This window comes from Lissotriton helveticus, assembly GCF_964261635.1.
Source record: "Lissotriton helveticus chromosome 1_1 unlocalized genomic scaffold, aLisHel1.1 SUPER_1_unloc_45, whole genome shotgun sequence".
NCBI lineage: Eukaryota > Metazoa > Chordata > Amphibia > Caudata > Salamandridae > Lissotriton > Lissotriton helveticus.
Genome location: NW_027611687.1, coordinates 1,692,935 through 1,717,748, shown reverse-complemented (window position 1 = coordinate 1,717,748; position 24,814 = coordinate 1,692,935). Strand labels below are relative to the sequence as shown.

General features: G+C 47.1%; 1 protein-coding gene across 1 annotated transcript in view; it reads right to left on the bottom strand.

The window, feature by feature from the left end:
- LOC144806103 (uncharacterized) overlaps nt 1-24,180 on the bottom strand; it is a 31,434-nt gene extending 7,254 nt beyond the window's left edge. The window contains exons 1-2 of the mRNA XM_078672540.1: nt 24,055-24,180; nt 19,113-19,163 (exon numbers count right to left, since the gene is read on the bottom strand). The gene's annotated coding sequence lies outside the window, so the exon portion shown is untranslated. The remainder of the gene's footprint in view (nt 1-19,112; nt 19,164-24,054) is intronic.
- Nucleotides 24,181-24,814: the final 634 nt, after the last annotated feature.

Genomic DNA, 24,814 nt, shown 5'->3' with positions numbered 1-24,814 from the left:
GCAGATTTTATGGAGGAAACTGGATCGTTATGGCACTAGCTCCAGCCTTTTAAATGCAATACAATTGTTATATACTGATACCTGGACAAGAGTCCGTCTAGGGAATGGCTCAAAGCTTTCGAGGAAATTTAAAAAAACTCAAGGCCTAAAGCAAGGGTGTGTTTTAGCTCCATATTTATTTAATCTATTTTTATCAGACTTTACTCTTGCAATTAAAAATGAGTTAGCATACTCACCAAAGCTGGCTGAGAAACAAATATCAAACTTATTATACACTGATGACATCGTCCTGCTAAGCCAAACAAGGATAGTACGGCAGCGATTAATAAACAAAACATCAATGTATTCAATTGAGAACAAAATGACAATAAACGAAACAAAAACATAAGTAATGGAAGTCAGTACCAAGAATCGGAAGGGCAGTCAATACAAATGGTACCACCAAAAGCAAGAGCTAGAAAAAGTTCAATGTTATAAATATCTTGGGGTACTGTTTGACGAGAAATTATCTATTTAAAACCATAAAATGGAGATGAAATAAAGAGCCAAAAGTCTACAAGGGTCTTTTCGCCTACTTTATAGCTCCTTGGGAGGCCCAACTTTTACCTCATTAATAAAAGTAATAAAAGCAAAATTGCTATGCACGCCCCCCCCCCCCCTCTTCCGGAGATTCCGGATGTCCCTCTTTCTCCCTGATCCGACATTCCAAGACTTGTTTGGCTTCCATGTCATTAGAATTAAGTCTCTCCCCTGCTAACCCCCCCCCTTTCGTATTAATGATTTTGTATTATGTTGTATTGCATTTTCCTTCCTCCTTGAACAGGCACCTAACTGTATTGTTTCTCTGCCTTGCCTGTTTTTTTTTTATTTACAATAAAAAGAGTTATAAAAAAAAAGCGAAATTGCTCCCGAGCCTTATATGGAAGTGAAATACTCGTGGCTTGATGCCGCCCAGGCGGAGTGCCCCAGCCCTGAGACGCTGGCACTGCTTTGCCAAAAGCATACCGAATTCTCAGATGAAGCCGGCCGTAAACTGTCCTTCCTTGGTAGAGAGGGTCGAGCGCGCCGCTTTGGGGAGGGGAATCTCCCGGGACGTACCCTTGCTAACCTCCTACGTCCACCGCGCGCTGCCTCCTATATACCTGCTCTCAGTGATGGAGCCTGGACAGGACCACCTCTCCGGTAGATATTAAATCCTGTTTTCTCGACTTTTACTCTCACCTCTATTGTGCCGGCACTCCCTTGCCACTGGAGGAGTTCGACCAATATTTTGAGTCCGTTGCCCTCGTCTGGCTCGAAGACTACCATAGAATATTTCTTGATGAGCCATTCTCCAGGGAAGAAATATTGGCAGTCATCAACAGCTTACCTAGCGACAAGGCCCCTGGCCTGGATGGCCTGCCTGTCTTGTTCTACAAATCGCTCGCTGACATCCTGGAACCGCATCTGGCCGCCATGTATACTGAGTCATTCGACACCAGGCTATTCCCGCAGTCCCTGTGCGAAGCATTGATAAATTTGCTCCTTAACCCTGACAAACCTGCCGACCGTCGTGACTCCTACCGTCCTCTTTCCCTAATAAACATAGATAATAAAATCTTTCCCAAATCTCCCTGATCAATCTGGCTTCATACCTGGTAGGGCAACCTCAAATAATCTTCGCACCATTTTCTCTGTCCTGCATCAAACTAACCCTAACTTGCCGGCAGTGGCCGCACTACTCGACACCACCAAGGCGTTCGATACGTTGGAGTGGCCGTTCCTGGTGCATGGTCCAGGGGGCAAGATGGCGGCCGCTTAGTTACGGCTGTAGCAGCAGAGCAGTGAGGACGTATGGCTGTGAGCTCCTATACATGAAGCTAGCCAGGATGCTGAACGTGTAGCACTGCGGCGTGGGAAATACATTTGAACTTTTTACTTACGCAAAACCTTTCCACTCAATTTGTCAGCAGCATCAAAAACAGATACAAAGTAATGATAGATGTGCAGATGGTATTCTCTGCTCTCTCTTGTCGCGGCTCAGCATTACGGCTATTACGGGACCTGGCGGGGGTTTGGTCTTACCTTCAGCCCAGGTGGAGACGGCGAGCTCCGCTCAGAGGGCGGGTCAACTTCCGACGTGCCTGCCGTGGTCAGAGGAATCCTGAAGGTGGAGGCGAAGGCGAAAGTGCAGCACAGAACTGGTGTGACTTGCTGGAACTCCGCGGCCCCGTGCGGCGAAAAACATCCTGTGATATGGCTCCGAAGGTGAATGCCTCGAACAAGGCTGCACAGGCACGGAAGAAGTTACGAGAGGAGACGCTTCCCGAAGATGGTACAGAACCCGGGATAACACGTACTCCTCTGATTGAAGAGCGTGTCAGGAGAAGGCAGCAACAGCAGCAGAATGGTGCCCGGACCCGACCCCCTCCAATCTCAATAGCGGAAATGCTTGTAAAGTCCGGTAAGGAGAAGGGGGTCGGGGGGAATTACAGCGGTTGAGAATACTCCTAATAAAGAGACTGTCATGGATATAAATACAGCTGGGGGTACAGAAGGTGATGACCCCATTGCAGGGGGTAATGGAATGGCTCTGGATACAGACAAGGTAGATGAACCATATGTACCTATTAATATCCCGACAAAGAGCCCCCATTTATGAATGACTTTCAGGAGGCAGAAATCTCTCATAAGCAGGGGGGAAGCGCAGGAGATGAAGAACGGGGCAAATGTAATCGCGCTAAACCTCAGTGTGGCAAGAGCAATGAAGACCTGCTTAAAGGCGATGAAGGGATTATAGAAGATGCAGGAGAAGGCAAAGAAGGTCAAGAAAATGCTTCTAATGAAGCCTTTTTCTCGGCATCAGATGGGCAAGAATGGTCTGAGGAGGAAGACGAGGCCTGCTCCTCATATTTAGACTCAGAAAGTGACCCTGAGATAGATCAACCGGCCACAACTATGAAAGCACCTGGAGCATCGAATAACGGCTTGCAGACCACACGACGGGAGCTAAGTTGGGAGCTTCTCTCCGACCACCCTCACCAGGATAACATGGATGACGAACATACCCAGATATCGTTGTTAGAATCCATACATCAAGAAATTATAGCCCACCGGGAAGAAACCCGTAGAGATAATCAGAAGGCTCATTCCGCGATGAAAAAGATGCAAGGTGTAGTGCGGAAATTGTCAAAGGCATGCTCTAACACCATTGACAGGGTGGCTAACCTGGAAGATCGGATAGTAGTGGTAGAATCTGATGTGGCAGTGGCTGTTTCCAGTACTAAACAACAAAATGCACAATTGGTGGATATCCAATGGAAACTTGAACAGATGGAAAATCGACAAAGCAGGAATAACCTGTGAGTTCTGGGAATTCCCGAAGGGGCCGAAGGCTCCGATATTAGAACATTTGTGATTAAATTATTCGGACAGGCATTTCCTGAACTTAACGAGTGGGACTGGCCCAGTGAAATTCAAAGAGTCCATCGTACACCGCAAAATCTGAGGAGAGGTGCTAAGGAAGGAGATTTACCAAGAGCCATTTTGATTTATTTTGGGAACTTTATATTAAGACAAGCCATCTCTGACAAAGCAAGACCCAATGCAAAACGTAATGTGAAAGGAATTTCGTTTTTTGTGAGGCCAGATTTTTGCCACACTACAGTGGAGAGACGCTGGCGACTGAGAGGAATGATAAAACAATTTCAGGACTTAAATATGCAGGCATACCTGGTTAATCCGGCTCAACTAAAAATTATTCATAACGGGAAGACTTTGTTTTTCTCTTCGGAGATAAAAGCTAAAGAATTTTTAGACTCAATTGGAGCTACTAGTTAGAAATCCTTGATGTTTATTATAAATCTGTCCTCACTGCCTACACTGCATTCCATCATACACTAAGCTAGGACTGAGTGCCTCGCATTTCCGGGAGGGTAGGGGGGGATCCAGGGGTCACCTGAAGGGGGAGTGGGTGGGGGAGCACGGGGTAAGTGGTGATGGGGGTTGGGGGGAGGGACGAGGGAGAAAGGGAAAAAATGGAGAGTGGTGTAGGATAAGACAAAACGTATTTTTGCTGTTATGTGGTAAAGTAAGGGACTCAGTACCTGTTATTGTCGATCAATTATATAAAGGAATGCAAAATTGTTGGCTGTGGTTATTTAAAAAGAAGCTGGGTCTAGATGTTGGAACCTTAACTCAATTAAATGGCAAATGTTAAGATCTGTACTATAAACGTGGGAGGCATGAATGACTGGAAAAAGAGACAGAGGTTGGCCTACTTAGTTAAACACGAGAATATTGACATTTTTTGTATACAAGAGACTCCCCTTCCGTGGGCTAAGCGTAATTTACTTTATCTGAAGGGTTTTGAGCTAGTTGCTTGTTCAACTCAGACCTCTACAATTAGGGGAGTAGCAATTTTGGTTCGAACATCTCTGGGGAAGGCAAAAAAAGTACTGGCGGATGGTAATGGTAGGTGGGTAATAGCAGAAATGGAACTGGGTGTAACACTTTGTGTAATTTATGGATCAAATCAGGATGATCCTGATATATTTGACTTTTTAGAGGCAGAATTAGTAGGATGGCCCACCCCGTTAATAGTTGCCGGCGATTTTAATATCTCGGCAGATTGGGGGACCCTAAAACCATATACTGGACGGAAACCTAAGGTTTATCGCTCAGTTGATGCTCTTATTAATTCTCATGGATTACAGGATATATGGCTAGTTAAACAACCACAATATCCGGGGTACACATATTTTTCCAATCCTGCCCAGAAACACACAAAATTAGATTATGTCCTTATTTCTTCTTCAGAATTGTCAAAAGTAAATATCACGAAACTCCCAAAGGTAATCTCGGACCACAACCCACTAATAATAACATACGAGGTGAGCAGCTTGAAAAGAAAAAGAAATCCATGGTCTTTTGAAAAAAAATTATTAGTGGATAAAAGATTTACTGAACATCTTAAAAAATGTGTAACAGAGTTCTTTGATAATAATAGATATAGTGCTTCCCGGAATATAGTGTGGGATACATTTAAGGCTGCTCTAAGGGGAGAAACAATAAGTTGCTCTGCAAGACTTAGGAAAAAAGATCGAGAACAAGTTGATAACTTAATGCTGAAAGTAGGGAGTGCAGAGGAACAACATGTGAAGGACATTATGATGGGGAGAGACAGTGCAGAGAGTTTAAAAGCTTTAATGGTTGTGAAAGCTGACCTACAGAAAGAAATAACACAGAAGACTATCAGGGAGTTTCAATCTTCAAGATCTAAGAGATACGAGACTGGAGAACAGGCAGGTAAGGCCCTAGCCCTCCGACTAAGGCAAGTGAAGACAAAGACCACTATTACTCAAATTGAAGAAGCAGGCATAGAGTATACGGAAGAGAAGGATATTCGTAGAGTATTTGACATTTTTTATCAAAGACTGTATGAATTCGAAAAGCCTGGAAGCAAGGAAGGTGGAGAACTTTGTGACAGAGGCCCCAAATTAGACAGGATGTGTAAGGAGGACCTAGATAAAGATATTACAATGAACGAGGTTCTTGTTGCACTTCGGGGGCTAAGCTCTGGGAAGGCTTCCGGACCAGATGGTATACCTCTGGACGTCTTTAAAACTATAGAAGATGAGATCTCACCTCTATTACTGGACCTATTTAATGGGATTTTTTACTCTGGCGCAGTTCCAATGTCTTGGAGAGAAACGACTATTATAATTTTCCATAAAAAAGGGAAACCAGCGACTAGTCCGGGTTCCTATCGGCCCATTACATTAATAAATTCAGAAACGAAATTATATTAAAAATTTTTAGCTAATCGGTTGAGTGGGATCATTGGTAATCTTGTCTCCCCGTGGCAACACGGTTTTGTTCCGGGCCGTGGAACGACGGACCATGTAATTAGAGCCATTAGTTTATTTGATGCTCGGGCTGCAGCGGGAAGAGAGATGGCAATGATCCTGCTCGATGCAGAGAAAGCTTTTGACCGTGTTACTTGGAGCTTTCTATGGGATATATTGGCTGGCAGAGGCTTTGGCCCAAAAATTATCGAAGCCCTTCGGGCAATGTATGTAGAACCAAGAGCTAGAGTGATGGTAAATGGTGAGAAATCAGGGATAATAAACATCAGGAGAGGGACGCGGCAGGGCTGCCCCTGCTTCCCGATTCTCTTTGCCTTGTACATTGACCCGCTAATTCAGGAGATTTTGGCCAATCCAGGAATTGAACCAGCTGTCCATAATGGGTACTCTAATAAAATCCTGGCGTATGCGGATGACTTAGCTGTGATCACTACCAATCCGCAACAGGCACTACCTATTCTGATCAAGGTGGCAAAAGATTTTGGTTTAAACTCTGGATATCAGCTAAACGATACAAAGACCCAGATTATTTGTTCCAAAAACATAACCAGGTCTGATTATAGATTCGTAGAATCCGCAACTTATTTGGGTGTTAAGATTCATGCCTCAGTGGAAAAAATAGTTGAGGAGAATTACATCCCCTAATAAATGCTATTGATAAGGAATTGAGGAGAATTGATGTGCTTCACCTTTCTCTGATAGGGAGGGTTAATGCTCTTAAAATGTTAATGTTTCCTCGAGTATTGTACTTATTTAGAGCAATTTCATTACTAATTGAAGAAAAAATCCTGACAAATCTGGAGTCCACATTTATAAGATTTATATGGCACTATGGCAGGATAAGGCAATCCACTAACTATATGTCCCTTTCGCACGATAGGGGGGGTATGGCCTTACCGAATTTGCGGCTGTATCATTGGTCATGCCTTTTGCTTCAAATGCATATTCTAGTACAGTCAAAAGCTCAGGTAAGAACTGGATCCTTATCAGAAGAAAATCCTATCCCAATCTTTAGAATGCTTATGGGTGATAGAGCGCCAGGGCTGTTTCGGAGGGAATTAACACAGAAATTCTACAAAAAAACTCGATTAAAAACTCTGTTTAGCTTGTGGCAGACATGGAATACTGTTCTAAAATGTTTTCATGTTTCAAGAATTAACCCTCACTTACTGTTACGTAATTCTAGTATCTTCTTTCAGCTGAGAGACGATAGGAATTTTATGATGTGGGAAAGAATGGGAATTTTTACCCTGGGAGATATTACGGAAGAAGGCAAGGTTTTGGGATTTAGGGTACTCCAGAATAAATATGGCATTCCTAGGAGTCATTGGCTTCTATACGGCCAATTAGCCCGTACTATACAATCTTTAAGACCAAGAGCTTTTACCCCTCAGGAACTTCCACTGATCAAGATTCTAGAAAGGGATAGAAATAAGACCCAAATTATTTATAGCAGTTTATTGGAAGTCGTTTCTGATGATATTGAAAAGATGGAAACTAACTGGTCTTCCAAATTAAACGACCCAGAGGTAGATCTAGACCTTGCTTGGTAATGAATAAACGGGTATTAAGAGCATCTAACCTACGTGCACAACATTATAAAACAGTTTTTAATTTGTATCATACCCCTTCAAAACTATATGCTTGGGGACTGATTGAAAATGATAAATGTCCCCGTTGTAATGAGGACCGAGCGGACTTACTGCATATGTTTTTCTCCTGTATATGTCTTGAGACCATTAAAAATGAGATAGGGAGATTCTGGGAAAGCTTAACTGGCCACAACATCCTATTATCCCCGACATTGATGATTTTTGGTGTAGATGCAAACTTAAAACTAGGGGAAGATGAAGTTGCTTTGATGTTTATATGTGTTGCAGTTCTTCGTATATTGATTTCGGCTGGATGGAAAGATGTAAATCCACCATCTTTTCAAATGTGGCTTACTAGATTGTTGGGGATCCACAATATTGAAGCATGTTTATACGAATCTAAAGGTATTAGGAAACGAGTCATGGGCGAACGGAAATGGGCCCCGGTAACTAATTGGAGAACTAACAGGACTTAATTAATTTAGCGGTGTTTAATGTTTTTGTTGATTAGAAAATGTATATAATCCAATGAATGAATTATTTGAAGACATGTATTTGTAAGTTTATTATGAAGTTTTCCTTTTTGTCTATCCTGCTACACAAATCCAATAAAAAATAAAAAAATTTAAAAAAAAATTAAAAAAAGGAGTGGCTGTTCCTGTTCAACATTCTACTGCGTATGGGTTTCAGTGCTTTCTGCGTAATATCAAACTCCTTTACACCAGTCCCTCCGCATGTCTCCGCATTAATGGTCAGGTGTCTGACTCAATCAACATTGCCTGTTGCACTTGCCAGGGGTGTCCGTTATCGCCCATGCTTTTTGCCATCGCCATGGAGTCCCTGGCTGCCAGGCTACGGCAGCACCATACACACAGGGGCATTGGTTTACCTTCCAGCTCTCTCCTGGTCTCAATGTATGCGGATGACGTCACCCTATATGTCCGCCACCCTCAGAAAAATCTTAGCCCCCTGGTTCGGGAAATCGTACCTTTTGGCGGGCTTTCGGGCATCCAGATGAACAGGAGTAAGTCGGTCCTATTTCCCCAGACTGATGCTACTGTTCCCTTCACACCGGACTTTCCATTCGTGTGGGCATCCGGCCCCACGTGCTATTTGGGCATCTGGTTAAGTAGGGATTTGGATGAATTGTGGTGGTCGAATTTAAGGCGTGCTGTTGATTGGCTTGAATCGAGAATCCCTTTGTGGAGCCGACTGCCGCTATCCTTGGCTGGCCGTATCGCCATAGCAAAAATGGTGGTCCTGTCTAAATTCCTCTATCTCTTCTTGAACATACCTATCCCCCTCACCTCTCATTTCTTTCACAAACTTCGCTCTCTAGACATTTCGCTTATTTGGGCAGGTGAACAACCCAGGGTGGCCTACGATATCCTCACCCTCCCTATGTCTGCCGGTGGGATGGGTGCGCCTGACTTTCGGTTCTACGCCTTATGTGCCCAGGCCAGCTTCTTGCATTTCTGGACTCAACCCACCCCATGGAATTGACATTTTGGAGGCCGACTGGTTGTAATCACACTAAAAAGTTGTCCCCGAATTACCGGCTCCACCTGATCCACTTCAAGTACTTGCACAGACTGTACCGCACCCCAGTGCTGCTCCACCGGTTCGTGCTCACCCCTGGAGATACTTGTATGCGTTGCGCTGCTCTCGCCGCAGACTTTGCCCATTTAGCTTGGCTCTGCCCCAAGGTCTCGGAGTTCTGGCAGGCGGTGTGCTCCACCATTTCTGACATCACCGGTACTGCAGTGCGCCCAGACCCTCCCATGTGCCTTCTTGGCTTTGTTAAGTTTTGCCCTGATGCTTCCCGCAGCCTGATTTCGATGCTTTTGGTCCTCGCCAGACGTAGGGTGGCCATGTGTTGGGGTCGGCAGCCTACTCCTAGGGTCGAGAGTTGGTTGGAGGATGTCTCTCGATGCCAGACTCCTCTCTGAGTTTTGGGATTTAATGCCTGCCAGGTCCCGCCCTGTCGACATTTGGGCCCCCCTGGTCGTCTATCTCCTTTCCCGCTCCCACCCCAGTGGCGCTACCTCTACCGTGCTCCCCGCCGGCCCTGGGTCGACGGCGGCCGCCGGTGTTGGTTAGTGAATGCTCCCACCTCCCCATCTGCACCCCTGCTGCTTTAGACTTTCATCTGTTATTGTGCTTCTATGCGTGCTTCTCCTTGGGAGGCTGTAGCCCTGGACTGTGGTTCTGTGACTTTGACATTCCTGGTTTTACTGAATTGCTGTAAACGTAACCCAATTGCAACTCAATGTCTGTACTGTAATTTATCTTGCTACCGCGCGCGGCGGTTCTGCACGGTGTATTGTGTCTGCCATGTTGATATTCCTTAATAAAGGTTTTTGGGGAAAAAAAAAATGTCACTTTTAAAAGACAAAGAACTGTTTATTAAGAGATCCCACGCATGGATGTTGGTCCAGGAATATACAAGTCTTAAGGTCCAACCATATTTAGAAATACCATGGTCTCTACAAACCAAAAACACCTTTATGAAAGCACAATTCGGCAACTTACCTGGCTTAAAATATTTAGTGCCCTGGTTGAGAACATCTAAGCCGACTATGTGCAGCCTATGCAACCTATGGGACGAAAGTATTTTGCATTTTGTTGTATATGTGTAGTAATGATGGCAGAAAGAAAACAATATTTGAAAAACTGCTTCATTGGCAGAGTTGTTCGTACCTGCAGACATGCCATGGTAGTTTTTTTTAGACCGTCGGGTATTAAAATGAACGCCAATTTTACTACATTTTTAATACTTGTTAAAAAGAAGTTGGATACTTGTGAGTTGCCCACAGGAAATCTGGAAGTCTAAGATAATTAAGGACAACATTTAGGACTATTTTTATGACATCACACATAAATTACAGAAATATTAATTGACACAATTGATATTAAGTCCTGGAAAGATGACGGTCCGATGTAATGTCTATAAATTGTGTTTGTGTTATTTAAGAAAACTAATTTGGATTTTTTGAAATTTTAAAATTGTTGGTCTGTATTTAAATTGGTGTGTTTCCTTTAAGAATGCAGTAATCGTAAGATTTTTGTTAATCATGCAAATAAAATGTACCTTACTCCCTCTGTTAGAAAATGCTTTCCCCTTCCCTCCCTTGCTTCACCTATCTCCCCCCAACCAACCACATGCATATATCTACCACCTGCTTAAAAAAGTGGTAAATAAAAGCAGAAAAACACTATGAAATAGTGAATGGCATGTGGTTTGACAGGCAGAAGAATCTGTTCCTCGTGGCAACTGCCCAGTCCATGGCGTCAAACTTGTAACTGGACGTTACTGGGGTAAATCCACTACAAAGTAAAAAAAACAAAACAATTACATGAGATTTTTCTGCCACTCCAGCACTGTGCAACTTCTAACAAGGGACTATGAGAGGTCTTGGACCGGTCCTGTGACCTGGAGGGTCACACCAATTGTGCCCTTATTTAAGGCAGAGGACTGTCATGGGTTTAACAGCTAGAGCGGTGGTGGCAATGCACCCTGTTGTAAGGATCAATAGCCTGATGTGATCTTTGCATCATGGTCAGTGGAGTTGCGTCCTACTGACACACCCATGTAATGCTCCATTTCTATACATGTGCCCAAACTTTGAGCTAACATCAAGTGCGTGTTTAGGGCGTTGGTGTGCGAAGGATAAATGCAATGTGAGAGTGCTAGTCTAAGGGACACCCCCCACCTCCACCCCCAAGTCTCTCCCAACAGTTCAGCGCAGAAAATAATACGCTACGACAACGTGATTGTTGAGGCCCAGTTGGACGATTGTGTGCTGCCAACCCGCCCGTTCAAGGTTGCATTTGCCAAATTCCTAACACAACAGGGTCTGAATCTACTGGCTTCCTGGAAAGCCTGAGTTGGGCTTTTAGTGGCTGAATTCCAGACTATTCTGTGTCAGAGGCCCATGAGGGACTACACTTACTCCAGTGTCGAACACCCTGTCTGAGCTTACGCCTGTGGTCCAGCCGACCACAGTGTGGGCTCAATTGCTGACGGTCGGGCCTCCAGAGGAGCTGCACTTACCGACAGGCCAGGTGTGACTGCTACCTTGGGACTGCTGATCTTCAGGCAACTGCAAAGAAAAAACAGAGTGGGTGCCCTACTGAATGCAGCACTACATCCAGGACCAAAGCACTCCACAAAAGCCTGCCGGTGGGTCTCTGCTCTCTCGAGTGTTTGCGCGTGCCATTCAAGTGCCGGGAAACAGGAAAGAGACCCAGACAAGACTGACTCATCCGGTGGAAGGATTAGACGCTTACGACAGAGCATAAATGCATTGGGGTGACTGGAGTGACAGAACTGCACCTATACTATATTCATTATACTCCTAAATGCCCCTAGAGGGAAGGGGGTATCAGAACCGGAGGCACCGGTCTGCTGCACATGGTAGTCTGGAATGCCTGCACTATCTTTTCACCCAGACTGTCCATAAAGTTGATTATAGTGCCGCTACACACATAGCAGGGGGAATCTCAGACCATTCGCTGGTGGTGGTGCAACTCGATGGTCCGGTTGTGGACTTCATGCTACCCCCAAGGGTTGATCCATGATATTTATAAGACAAGACGTTCAAAGCTCGTATGAGAGATGGAGCAGACTTCTATTTTAAGGAGAACGGGCTGCCTGTTGAATCAGCTTGTGTGCTATAGGATGAATTCAAGGCAGTGATTGGGGGAATGCCAAAGGAACGTAAATTGAAGTGCGAGGCTCAGAACAGGGAATATGTTTTCCGGGAGGCACGCCTGGCAAGTGGGGAATCAGTTTCTCTCCCATTACACCATCAACTGAAGCAGCACACATTGAGAGCAGTAATGGAAAATAGCGGGCACTCATGCGCTGGCTACCCAGCATTGTCTCTATGATGTGGGGGATAAAGCCAATGAGTTACTTACATGGTTAGAGAGACAAGACAAAGGACAGAACTGGATCCTTGAGGACACAGACAACAAGGGGACGGAAATACTGGGAGAGACTTCCTGAAAGACCTGACCCTGCCAATGTTCACGAATGAGGACTGAGACGCACTAGACAAAGACCTGACAGTAGACTAATAAATAAGACAATAGGAACCTTGCAAACAGGGCAAGCGACGGGGTCCAATGAGCTCCCCTTAGAATTATATAAAAGCATGATGGATAAAATCAAGGAGTGCCTCCAGAGGAGGTTTCAGACTGCCTGAAAATAAGAGGACCAAAGAACGTCTGAGGCGGTGGTCATCCCAAAAATGGACGAACCAGCAACTGAGTGTGGGTCTTCTATACCTATCTCCCTGCCTAATTTTGAGACTAAGGTCCTTGCGTAGGCCCTGGCGATCTGCCTGCGGACAGTAATTTCAACAGTGGATCATCCTGATCAATCGGTCTTTATGCCACACCAGGGAAGGCGCTTAAATCTCCAGACACCTTAATGGAGTACCAAATGCAACAGGGAATTCCTTTGCTGAACCAGTGGTGCTGCTGTCAAGCTCTCGTATGTCTGGCATTTCCGGCTTAAATAATACTGCTGGGGAGACCACTGCGAAGGCCCATTTGCACCCATGCATGCTTTTAAATACTCGATCACTTGGCAAGCACGCCCTTGACCTCTTCAACTTACTCTCAGAACGGAAGCCGTCATGTCTCTTTCTTACGGAGACCTGGCTATGTGATTCCTCCAGTCCCGACATTTCCACTGCCCTCCCCCCTGACTACTATATTGTGAGGAAAGACCGAGAGTTAGGAAGAGGAGTAGGAGTGGCGATAGTGGTAGACAAGCGATATACCTGCTCAGTGCTTGAAATTGACACCATTCCTGGGGTTGAATCGCTTGGCTTCTGCCTATCCTTTTCCCCGCATCACTCCTGTGCCGGTTTATTGGTCTATCGAGCACCTGGCAACCTGTGCCCTTTCTGTGATAAACTCCATCAGGCCTTATCCCCTCTTGCAATGAAATATAAGCATCTTTTTCTTCTTGGGGATTTCAACATCCATATGGACGAACCTGAGTCTGTCGACTCTGTTAAATTAAGTGATGTTACTAGCATGTTTGATCTCCTACCTTATTTTTCTGAAGCAACCCATAATAAAGGTCATCTGTTAGAGCAAGTTTTTTCTTCCATGCCTATTCAATCTTATCCACCACTTCCTGTGGTTTGGTCAGACCATTGCCTGTTAAACTTTGATATCGTGGGTCTTTCTAAATCCGCCTGTACTGAAAATGGCACTCAACCTACGGTTTTCCGTCCTTTCCACCGTGTTACCACCGATATGCTGGAGCAGTCATTGGCATTCCATCCTTGTCAATTGACCGGCAATCTTGAGCAGGATCTCTCTAGTTTGCAGTCCTGGCTCGCTCAACGTTTTGATGAACTAGCGCCCATTCCTGCCAGATCTAAAACATCTCAATGTACTTCAGCCCCTTGGTTTACCACCGAACTTCACGAGATTAGGAAAAGCTGCATGAAAGCCGAACGATTGTGGCGGAAAAACTATGATGCCCTCCTGAAAATAAGATTTAAAAATCTTACTAAGACCTATCATAAAGCAATCACAATGGCGAAGAAAGTTTTCTTCGCTAAAAGAATTGACTCAGCTTGCAACATCAGTAAGAAAATATTTAAACTCGTCAGGGAATTCACTTCCCCCCTTGCTTCTAGCCCTAAATTCTCTCCCTCCGAATCCTGGGTCAATCAGCTGGCCAGCTTTTTCTTCAATAAAATTCTTAACATCCAGGCATCTTTTCCGCCTATTGCCTCTGCCTCAGATCTTGGTTCCCTTTCATCTGCTATGAACATTTCACAGGACACCCATATTCTTTCAGATTTTCCACCCCTGTCGTCGGAGGCTTCGCTTGCTTTGTTACAAAAACTGAAATCCCTGTCCCGCTAAAATCCTTTCTAAAATGTCCCATGTTCTTAATCCTTTGATCAACCCTCTTCTTAATGCCTCCTTCTCCTCTGGTGAGGTCCTGAAGGCCTGGAAAAAGGTCATGTCATCCCTCTAATAAAAAAAACTAATTTGAACCCCCTAGAACACTCGAACTTTAGGCCAATATCTCTGCTTCCTGCCCTTGCCAAACTCGCAGAAAAACATGTGCATTCCACCTGTCAAAATTTTTAGAAGCTCATGACATTCTGCATCAGACGCAGTCAGGTTTTCGCTCCAACCTTAGTACAGAAACTGCACTGTTGGAGGTAACTGAGTCTATTAAGGAAGTGACAGATCGCGGAGGGAAGGCAATGCTGGTATTACTCGATCTCTCAGCGGCCTTTGACACCGTCCCTCACAACCGGCTCCTTTTTAGACTCCATGAGATCGGAATCAGAGGGACGGTGTTCAATTGGCTTAAGTCCTTCCTCACCGAGCGCCAACAAATGATCTGGTCATCACCTTTTTCAGCAATAGTTCCATCACTTGATGTGGGAGTGCCACAGGGATCAGTTCTTAGTCCCACCTTATTTAACATTTACCTCTCCCCTTTGGCGACATCACCCCATCGCAAGACCTCTGCAACTCCCTCGCCTCCTACTTCCACAACAAGATCGCGGACATACACAACAGCTTCAGCATCCAACCGACGCACGCCACAACCGCAGCAACGCCACCCACCACCACCCTCCGCGCCTGGACTCCGATCAGCACCGAAGACACCGTCCGCACTATGAACTCCGTCCACTCCGGATCTCCGACCGACCCCTGCCCTCACCGCGTCTTCAACAAGGCCGACGTTGTCATCGCACCCCACCTGCGGGACATCATCAACACCTCCTTCGACACCGCCACCTTCCCTGAGAGCTGGAAGCACGCCGAACTCAGCGCTCTACTCAAGAAACCTACAGCGGACCCCACCGAACTCAAGAATTACCGTCCCATCTCGCTCCTCCCGTTCCCGGCCAAAGTCATCGAAAAGACCGTCAACAAACAGCTGGCCGCCTTCCTCGAGACGAATGGATCCCTCGACCCCTCACAGTCTGGCTTCCGAGCCAACCACAGCACCGAGACCGCCCTCATCGCCGCCACCGATGACATCCGAGCCCTGATGGACAACGGAGAAACAGCGGCCCTCATCCTCCTGGACCTCTCCGCGGCATTCGACACTGTCTGCCACCGCACCCTAGTGCAGCGCCTCGGCAACATCGGAATCCAGGAGAAGGCACTGGAATGGATCACCTCCTTCCTTGACGGAAGAACACAGAGAGTCCGCCTACCACCGTACAAGTCAGAGGCCACCGAAGTCATCTGCGGCGTCCCTCAAGGATCCTCATTGAGTCCCACCCTCTTCAACGTCTACATGAGCCCCCTCGCGGCCATCGCACGCCAACACAACCTCAACATAATCTCCTACGCCGACAACACCCAGCTGATCCTCTCCCTGACCAACGACCCCGCCGCCGCCAGAGCCAACCTGCACGAAGGGATGAGAGATGTAGCCGAGTGGATGACGACCAGCCGCCTGAAACTGAACTCAGACAAGACGGAGGTCCTCATCCTGGGCTCCTCGCCCTCCGCCTGGGACGACTCCTGGTGGCCCCCCGCCCTGGGCACCGCACCCAAACCGACAGACCACGCACGCAACCTGGGCTTCATCCTGGACTCCTCCCTCTCCATGACCAGACAAGTCAACGCCGTCTCCTCGTCATGCTTCAACATCCTGCGCATGCTACGGAAGATCTTCTGGTGGATCCCCACCGAGACCAGGAAGACTGTCACCCAGGCCCTCGTCACCAGCCGACTGGACTACGTCAACGCCCTCTACGCCAGAACCACCGCCAAGCTCCAGAAGAGACTCCAGCGGATCCAGAACGCCTCAGCCAGACTCATCCTCGACATCCCACGAAACAGCCACATCTCCGGACACCTGAGAGACCTGCACTGGCTCCCCGTCAACAAAAGAATCACCTTCCGTCTCCTCACCCACGCACAAAAAGCCCTACACGACCAAGGCCCGAGCTACCTCAACAACCGAATCAACTTCTACGCTCCCAAGCGCCACCTCAGATCAACCAGCCACGCCCTCGCCGCCGTCCCCCGCATCCGAAGAGCGACAACAGGAGGAAGGTCTTTCTCCTACCTGGCCGCCAAGACCTGGAACTCCCTCCCGACCAACCTGCGCCTGACCCAAGACCACCTCTCCTTCAGGAAGAAGCTCAAGACCTGGCTGTTCGAGCAGTAACTGCACCCCCCCCTCCTAGCGCCTTGAGACCCTACGGGTGAGTAGTGCGCTCTATAAATGTCTTGATTGATTGATTGATTGATTGATTGATTGGCTGAACTAGTGGAGACCTATGGCGCGCGTATTGTGTCCTACGCTGACGATACGCAGCTGCTCTTCACCTGCGATAAGAACTCCTATTTTGCAGGTGACTCCATCCAAAGCTGCCTGGAGGCGGTCTTCTCCTGGTTTCAGCAGAACCAGCTCAAATGTAATTCAGACAAGTCTGAAATCCTATTTTTTGGCTGTTCTCCTGATACCCAATGGAAATCCTGGTGGCCGGCAGATATGCATCCTCCTTCTTCCCCTACTGCGGTCGCCAAGAATATGGGTGTCAAATTTGACAATGGTCTCACCTTTAAACCCGAGATCCTTTCCCTAGTCAGCCAATGTTTTGGCCTACTGCGAACACTCAGGAAATGTCTCCCTCTATTGTCGCAGGTTCATAGGAGAATTACTGTACAAGCAATGATTGGATCTAGGCTCGACTACGCCAATGTGCTCTATTTAGGTCTCCCAGAGTACCTCCTAGCTCGCTTACAGACTGTACAGAACTCTGCCGCGAGGGCCATTTTTGGCCTGAGCCGCAGGTCCCATACCTCGACCCTCCTTGATTCACTGCACTGGCTCCCGGTGAGGAAGCGTATCATCTTCAAGGCTCTGACCTTGACTTTTAAATCCTTGCATGGTACGGGTGCAGTCTACCTTAGGAAACATGTTCAGTTCTATCATCCTGCTAGATCCTTACGTTCAGCCACTCAAGCCTTAGCTGTCGTCCCAGCTGTAAAGCACGCACGCATTGGTGGTCGCTCTTACAGAGCTTGTGCCCCGCAGCTTTGGAATAAGCTCCCCCTTTCACTGAGAAAAACTGACAATCTCTTGTCTTTCAGGAAAAGCCTTAAGACCTGGCTTTTCAGCCTTTAGTGTGTTTGGTTTTTGCTCTGACTCCCTCTACAGATCTGTACAGCGCCGGGACACTCTGCCCGAGTAGCCGTGCGCTATATAAATCACCATCATAACATAACATAACATAACATCTCTGGCCCCACACCCAGGATGGCGCCCGTTATTCGGCACCTCCTGGCTACCCACACCCAAGAAGGCGCCCAAAATACCGCGATGCGGTCTCCAAGAAGTCCTAGGTCCCGCAAAGTGCGAGTGGCGGTACAATTATAGTGCAGGTAAGAGCTACACTAGCTATAACCCCAGAAGATGTCCCCAATGCGCAAATAAGCGACTGCGTCCTAAGTCGAGCAGCGCAGTGCAAGTGCGCTTGAAGTGAGTTTTAAAATGATAATACAACAAAAAGCAGCAGCAGCTTACGCAAGCGTGCAGTAGCAGGTAAAGTCTACCTGGACTGGGGAGTTCCCGCTTAAATCCCTCCTCAGAGCGCGGGAGTCCTGCGAGGCAGATCTATGGCTCCACACCCAAGATGGCGCCCGTTATTCGGCACCTCCTGGCTACCCACACTCAAGATGGCACCCAAAATACCGCGATGCGGTCTCCAAGAAGTCCTAGGTCCCGCAAAGTGCGAGTGGCGGTACAATTATAGTGCAGGTAAGAGCTAAACTAGCTATGACCCCAGAAGATGTCCCCAATGCGCAAATAAGCGACTGCGTCCTAAGTCGAGCAGCGCGGTGCAAGTGCGCGTGAAGTGAGTTTTAAAATGATAAAACAACAAAAAGCAGCAGCAGCTTACGCAAGCCTGCAGTAGCAGGTAAAGTCTACCTGGACTGGGGAGTTCCCGCTTAAATCCCTCCTCAGTCTTGTTCTTCTGCCTGTTAAAAGACAATCTCCATTAATGTGTCAGGAAATAAAATACTATGAAAAATCCTACTCTATGGCAGGGTGCTGCCTGCCACTATATTGCAGATTACTTCCAACATAATCTGATTTATACATACATACTCCAGTGTGCTGCCAGCTATAGGGTCTGCACACAGCAGACTGGAGCCACTCAGGAAGGAGGTAAGCTCTACATTTCATCTTAGGCCCTTAGGTTACACTCACAGCCTGATGGGTCCGGAGAACTTTATCTTTGCTCTAACTGCGCAGAGCAGATGGACTTAACCCAACATAGTCTGTGTTGTGTGATGCCTGGCATCTTATTATCGTTGGCGGGAGGATGAAGCTCTGATAGGAGCTGCTACAAGAAGAGCAGAGAAACAGGACCACAGATCGCCACAGAGCGACAACTGCCCAGAAGCTGAAAAATGAACTCTGGAACAACAAATCTCCTACACCCTGGAGATTTTCCAGGATAAGTAAATAATGGTAATGAAATGCAAACTGCAGCATTAAGATCACACACTACAACATCTTTCCCTTTAAACCAAAGGTAACAACCTACAAGAAAAAATTAAACAAAAAGTAACAAAACTAGAAAATGCATTTCCAAATGCTGCAAAAGAGAAACAGTTAATAAAAATGAACAATATTGAACGTTGTTGGTACCTTAGTAATGTGCTTACTTCTTGGCTTCACTCCATCTGCAGCAATAACGCTCTGAAAGGAGAAATTACTGCTGTGAGTCTCAGAGTCTTCAGTGTTACTGGTCTTAGTCATGAAGACTGCGTTGTCGGAAGATAACTGTCTCTTATTTGGCTTTACTGTTCCACCAGTCACGCCATTACTTTTAGCAGACACGCTACTGTCAGCAGCATCATAACTTCAGACAGATCAGCAAAGCGGATATCACCACTCACATTGGGTGAACAGACTCGTCTCTGCTACATACATCCACTCTGTTCTCAAATTTGCTTGGGGCTGTCAAAATGCAAAGAGCTGCAATATATTCGCCACACTTTCCTGACTACCTTGTTTTAAAAAGTTGTGACATTCAAGCGTGATTCTTGGTTCGTCTGCAAGATGAAGTTTTTAGGTCTCGACTATTCTATCCCACAGGGATAAATAGACAAGAGTAATGTAGTTAAAACAAACTCTCTGACCAAGCAGATTCCATGCGGATTTCTCACAATGCATGTTAACTCCTGAAGTGTGGCGCTTCTCCAGTACGCGCTTGGCCTCGCACACCACCATCAAAGGCTTCTGCTCCCTCTCACTCACACCCCATCCCCATATGCTCCTTTCCTCCCTCCCACTCGCTGGCTCCCCCGCCCCCCCCCCACCCCACCAGGCTCTTGAAACGTGACGCTTTACCAGTGCTTCCCTCCCACTCGCTCACTCCCCTTCTCCCCCACCCCCACCCCCATCCAACTTGTTTGCCAACTATTTACCCCTTCTCCATTCTCAAACATTCCCTTCTTTAGCTTTCTATTAGAAACCGCTAGCATCAGCCTCCCATTCTGTGCTTTTACTCCTCCCGTCTCATTTGCTTCCGAGTCCATTTTCACGTGATGTTTTCCTTTTTCTCAGTTTTCTATATAGTCTCTACCGGAAGCTATTGGACACCTTTAAAACTCATTTGCTCCAGAGTCCGTTTTTACGTGTTGGTTACTTTTTTTTACCGTTTACAATGTAGCCAGATTTTTTACTTACACTGGTTACTTTGATTAGTTTGCTTCAGACAACAAATGCGCTCCTCTGAGATAACTTTTTTTAATTACACACGGCATTCACGCTTTAATTTTTGTAAGAAACACTGTGATTACTTTGTCTAATCTCCTAAACAAACATGCTGCGTGACAGCATTCTTCCCGGAAATCAGAAAACTAGCCAGACAAACCTCAGTAGATGTTCATTTGGAGGCCCAAGTCAAGAGTCCTAGAAAGACCCTTGTGTGATGTGTCTGAACACTAAACCGGGTAAATCTGCGAACAAATATGGACAAAACGTAGGAGCTACGCTCGCAACTAAGATGGCCGCATAGGCTCCCGGCTCCGCCGACCTCCGTCCTCCGCCGCACAATCCTGCTACAAATCCTGAATTTCTACCCTGCCTCCGGGTGAGTGAACGGCTACGTTATATTTTGGTGCAATCCCGGGATTTTTTCCAGCTTTGTAGACGAAGTTACGTCGAGTTTTAGTTTGGGGCCTACACCAGCTTGTCAGCCGGGGACTCGAGTACTGGCCCAGCCGGGTTCCAGTTGAATAACATCGGCTGTGGGTGACCATCAGGGTCCGGTCCTTGGACATGGGAAAAGCCCGATTTTGACGGCGGGTGTTGTTCTAGCCTACAATCGATGGAGGGTTGACGAGGCACGACAATCAATCATATCAATTTGTATAGCGCGCTACTCACCCGGAAGGGTCTCAAGGCGCTTTGGGGAGGGGTCCGCTACTGCTCGAACAGCCAGGTCTTGAGTTTTTTCCTGAAGGCGAGATGGTCCTGTGTCAGCCAGAGGTGGATGGGGAGGGAGTTCCACATCTTGGCTGCCAGGTAGGAGAAGGATCTTCCTCCGGCGGTGGTTCTTCGGATGCGTGGTACGGCGGCGAGGGCGAGGCTTGTAGAGCCTAGCTGACGGGTGGGCGTGTAGAAAGTCAGGCGGTCGTTGAGGTACTTGGGGCCCAGGTCGTGGAGAGACTTGTGTGCGTGGGTAAGGAGCCTGAACGTGATCCTCTTGTTGACATTTTGTACTTATGTTTAAATTTTGAAAAAAAATACTATGATTGAAAAATTAAAAAAGAGTATATGAAATCTTAATACTGGTTACTGTCTGTATAAAGTGATTAGTAGTCTATGTTATATTGTTGGAAAACGTATAGTTTTCAAGTAGGAACAGTGCTCACTACTAGTAGGTCCTCTCTACTTAGTTATTTCGCTAGGGACCGATCACCATCTACAGATAACCTCAGACTGGGCTGGTGAGGCATTAATAACACAGAACGATTCAGTTCTATGGTTAGGGGCAACATGAATCTTATTAACATCTGCTAAGAGGCCATGTTCTACACCCAGTGGCTATCAGCGCCTTTACCGAACTCAGTGGACCATTAAATCCTTGCTGTCTAAACCCATTTGTACAGTACTGCGCGAACCTAGATGGTTCAATCAGGAGTGCACAGTTGCAAACAGGAAGCTCCGCAAGGTCCTATCTCAAAGCCCTAGGTGTAATGGGATGCGGTCATTAATGCCGCCAGCTTAAATAATGGGAATATATTTTGGACTACCACTAAAGATCAATTGGACAACCGTTCACTCCCATCAGATGCAACATAATGAGCGCCACCTAGGAAAGTCACTTTTCCACTATTTACCAAGAGCCTGCTTTTTAATCCGACCCTTTTATTAACAGGGTGCCACCTGGAATCCCATTATCAATAAACAAGGTTGAGGAGGCTATACGTCAGAGTGCGGGCAAAAAAACTCCAGGCCCTGATGGGTTGGCTATTGATCTTATTAAATATAAACCAGATTTTTGGGCCCCACTGTTGTAAATATTTTTCATATTCTAACCAATGCCCCACTGTCTAAGACATGGTGTACTAGCACGATCGTTCCCATTTTTAAAAACGGCGATTGCACACAACCTTGTTGCTGTAGACCGATCTCCCTCATAGATAACAGCCTTAAAATTTTAGGCAGAGTTTTATACACAAACATTTTAACCAGGACAGAGCACAATCAGAGGACAGAGGCTGCGAGCTCGTTCCCATCGATCCCGCCGAGCTGTAGTCTTCCGGTAACAGCGCATCCAAACACAACAGCACGCCAGGGGGCATAAGAGATCAGCAATGGCCCTGTACTTGATGGAGTGGAGCAGCTACCGACGAGATGTGGCTTCCCGACAGCCGCATATCTAACAACAGCCACACGCCTGGGAGCTAATGAGATCTGCCCCGAAGAGACCGCTTTGCTTGCATCTGTTCTTCCTCGCCGGCCCTCGCATGTGCTGACGCCAGTGGAGTGTCCTGAGGCACAGCGAGGGTCCGCGACCTTACCAACAGCACTGTGGAGACAAGCCCGGACGGGAAAGCAATTCTACTGTGTGGCCCTGCCCCCTTCCGGCCAGTGATGAAACATCGCCGAGAGCGTTCATGGAAATTAAATAACAGCCAGAGAGGACCCCCGCGAGCGAGCCTCCCCTGCTGATGTAGAAGACTGCCATTTAGACCTTTGTTTTTGTAGTGTATAAGTTAAAATCCCATGTTTAGAACAGGGAACTAATAACTGTCATAAAAGAGCTGGAAATAAACTGGAAGTTACAGATTAGGGCGCTATGATCCCCCTCGGTCTTTCATTATTATAATGTTGCAGAAAGGGGTCATTTCGATAAAAAAATAAACAGTTATTATTAAAGAGAACCCCCCAACCACGGAGTAAGATGTTGAATTATGAGTTTGTTGCTTCTCCAGACCAAGTCCTCCTAAACTATACTGTCTATCAGTATGGATGCTTGTAGTTCTTTGTCTTAAGTAACATTCCTATACACTCATTTACACATTTTGAATGAGTGTATGTGTGTGATGTAAAGTGCTCTAACACCCTACACTGGTATGAGTGGCGCTATAAACCTAGTTAAATGCATCCGAGCTACAGTGGTTATGGAGAATTGAGGGGACTGTTAAAGGGGTGGTAGTAAGGGAATCCGCAGCACAGGTGGTCATTGGGGGTCCAGCAAACTAACAAGCCGGCCCTGGATATAATAATATACGTACAGCAGACAACAAGGCGAGTGCTTTTCTGCAATGGCCAAAGTCATACAACTGAATTGAATTACCACCTATCTTAGTGACTCCACTGTTGATTGAGCGTTCGTCCAGTATTATCAGGCTTGAGAGCAGCAGTGAGCCTGGCTGACTGTAACCTATGTGTGCCTCAGTCTCACTCTCCTGAGGCTTGCCTGATGCGGAGAGTCTTTGACCGCTGACCTAACAGGCTACAAGGGCACTAGGCTGTGCCCTTCAATTTCTGGTGCTTTGCAGATACATTTTAAGATCTTTTTAGGAGTTTCTCGTTGCTCCAATGGGTGTCATTTCTTATAATTGTATGTTTCCCTCGTCTTCATTGCTTGATTTTGCTCATGAGAAAGTGTCACTCATAGTGGTTTAAATGTCACTCACAATTACACTGAAATTAAGAAAATGTCACACATAGCAATCAGAAACCTTGGCAGCTCTGCTGGTGTATGACACATGCGGCAAAACCATCAAATTCCTGCCACTCTTCTGATCCCTCGGGGGGTCTGTACAAGTAGTGACCGAGGACTGACTCGGCTTCTTCAACACTTCAATGCTCCCCCCGCCCGTCCCCTGACCACACTGGGAGCGCTGGCAGCAGCAGCTCCAACCTCCCCCCAGCTCCCTCGCGGCTGTTGAAATGTCCCAGATACAAAGCGCGCCAATGCACCTTAGAAACGAGGATGCTGCAGCCAGGCTTAGAATAGACAGGCTCACGCGCCGTGCAACTGCGCATGCGCGGAAAACAGGCACTGTCTCCAGCATGTACAAAGATGACAGTCCCCATGGAGCTTGGAACGGGGATTAGAGCGCCTCACCTCTCCTTGTGCACCGCTCAGTGGAGGCTGCAGGGCCGGGGGGAGAGGTGGGGGCACGCTGGGGACCCGGCTGCCTGTGAGGAGTGTGTCCCGGTGTGTTATTGCCCTCGGAGTGACGCGCACGCTCACGCCGATCCACGGGCGCGCGAACAAAACATGGCGTCTCACGGCTGCGAACGCGCAGGACCGCGCGTCACAGCTGCGCATGTGCGGAGCGAAGACCCTACTTTCTATCGCCGAGTTAGGACCTTGCACGGAGTGTAGCCTGTGAACTGCCCTGGACAGAAGACACTCAGTCTCACTGCGCCTGCGCAGAGGAGAGACATTTCCCCCCAATATAGAAGAGCCAACCCGAGACGCTTTGCCCTGAAATCTCAGCGTTTGCTGTGTCGCGAGGCGCCTCGTGGTCCTTGGTGGGAGAGGTGTCTGTTCTCCGCGCATGCGCAGTTAATCCGAGGCCTCTTTACCCCGCGCTCATGGTTCTGTCCTGGCCTCGGGCTCAACAGAGAGCCCAGGCCCCGAAATAAACCCCAGATGAGGCCCGACCAGCTGAGGCCAAGAGATACAAAGACTGTCTGCTGCTGGAGGGTCTCGAGCCTGCTCTCCGGGGTTCATTTGTTGTTGTTGTTGTTGTTGCATCGATCGATGATTATTTTGTCTCAACAATGCTCATTGGCCCTCACTGCTGGAGTTGGGTCGCTCTTTTGAAGGCCTCAGCAAACGGGGACATTTTATCTGTGTGATGAGAAGATCGACTTGA